Raw genomic sequence first — 2,025 nt, 5'->3', positions numbered from 1 at the left:
ACAGAAAACAAACTTGTCGTTACCAGTGGGGAAAGGAGGAGTGGAAGGATGAATTGGGAGTTGGAGATTTGCAGACACTAACCACTATATATAAAATAGATAAACAACAAGGACCTACTGTACAGCACAGGGAACTATATTCAATACCTTGTAAGAGACTATAATGAAAAAGAATATGAAAAAGAATATATATATGTGTGTGTGTGTGTGTGTGTGTATGTGTCTGTGTGTGATTGAATCACTATGCTGTACACCAGAAATTAACACAATATTGTAAACTGACTACAGTTCAATAAAAAAATTTTTAAATGAAAGAGAAATGACTCAGAAAGACAAAAACTGAGGAAATTCATCACCACAGAACTGCTGTGGTGCTTGCTTCAGCAGCACATGTATTAAAATTGGAACGATACAGAGAAGATTAGCGCTGGGCCCCTGTGTGACGAGGACAAGCAAATTCATGAAGCGTTCCATATTTTAAAGATCTTATGGTAGCTCACAGAGAAAAAAATGTGACAATGAATACATATATGTTCATGTATAACTGAAAAATTGTGCTCTACACTGGAATTTGACACAACATTGTAAAATGATTATAAATCAATAAAAAATGTTTAAAAAAAAAAAGAACTGCTGTGTTTGAAACACAGATTTTTAGGCAGAAGGAAAATGAGTTAGGTCAAAAACCTGAATCTCCATAAAGAAAAGAGAAGTGGCTGAGATGGAAAACAAAATGTTTCTCTTTCTTCACTGATCTAACACATAGGTGGGTAAAATAATAATAGTACCAATGTGCATGCAGATGATTGAAGTAAATGACATCAGTGTCCTAAGGGACAGGAAAGAGGAGCTGGGAATATTCTGTTATAAACTACCAGGACCATACGTGAGGCAGCACAGTGTTAGCTGAACTTGAATTTCAGTTACGTTAAAATAGGTATTGCAAATTCCAGGGAACCACTAAAATGTTTCCAAAGAAGTGTAACTGCTATGCTAAAAGAGGGAATCACATAAAATGCTCAATTAAAACCAGTGAAGGTATAAATAAAGGAGAAACAAAGAACAAGCACAAGAAAAGGAAGAAGTACAAATATGGCAGAGATCAACTCAACTACATCAGTAACCACTAACTGTGAATGGCCTGAATACACAAATTAAAAGATCAAGTACGTCAGAGTGGATAAAACCAAAGAAAACAAACCAAGACCCACATCATACACGGTTTTCAAGGAAACAATTTAAGTACAAAATGTCCATCTAAGGATCTCATTCATTCTCTAACAAATGTCACTGGGGTTGTCAGGTGTCAGGCATTGCATAAATGTCAAGTTGTCCTTGTGAAGATTTCATGTTCCAGTTTAATTGATCTGTCTTGTGATTGAGGTATGTTGTGCACTAAATATCTGTGCCTCCCCCACCTGCCAATTCATATGTTGAAACCCTAACCCCCAAGGTGACTGTATTAGGAGACAGGACCTGTGGGGAAGGGATAAAGGTTAAATGAGGTCATCATCCTGTGGCCGCAGTCTGACAGGGCCGTTGCCCTTACAAGGAGAGGAAAAGACACGAGAGTTCTCTCTCTGCCATGTCAGGACACAGCAGGAAGGCAGCCCGTCTGCAGGTTAGGAAGAGAGCTCTCACCTGGAACTGGAAAGGGTAGCACCTGGATCTTGGACTTCCCAGCATCCAGAGCTTTAAGAAAATAAGTATCTGCTGCCTAAGGCACCCAGTCAATGAGATTCTGTTCTAGGAGGTCGTGCAGGCTAAGGAGGGCATCAGCATCCTAAAACTCACCAGCTGTCCAGACAGGCAGAATAGTTGAGAAAAACCACTCATTTTTCTCATCAGGAAAATACAAAAGTCAAACAAAACAAGAAACTATTCCCTGCGTCCACATTTTTTTTTTTTAAATTGCCTTTCTCTTGGTCTTTCTCTCAGATACTCCTTGCTGGGCCTCCATTCCCTCTGCGATGCACTTTAATCTGCCTTCTGTCACCTTTACCTGCACTGAAGATTCCAGTGTCC

General features: G+C 39.3%; 1 non-coding gene across 1 annotated transcript; it reads left to right on the top strand.

The window, feature by feature from the left end:
* Positions 1 to 371: 371 nt before the first annotated feature.
* Positions 372 to 480, top strand: LOC140690545 (U6 spliceosomal RNA). Its single transcript, XR_012065854.1, has one exon. It is a non-coding gene; the product is annotated as a U6 spliceosomal RNA (small nuclear RNA).
* Positions 481 to 2,025: the final 1,545 nt, after the last annotated feature.

This window comes from Vicugna pacos, chromosome 30 (assembly GCF_048564905.1).
Source record: "Vicugna pacos chromosome 30, VicPac4, whole genome shotgun sequence".
NCBI classification, from domain to species: domain Eukaryota; kingdom Metazoa; phylum Chordata; class Mammalia; order Artiodactyla; family Camelidae; genus Vicugna; species Vicugna pacos.
Note: the sequence above shows the minus strand (reverse complement) of the source record. Positions and strands in the feature narration are given on the sequence as shown.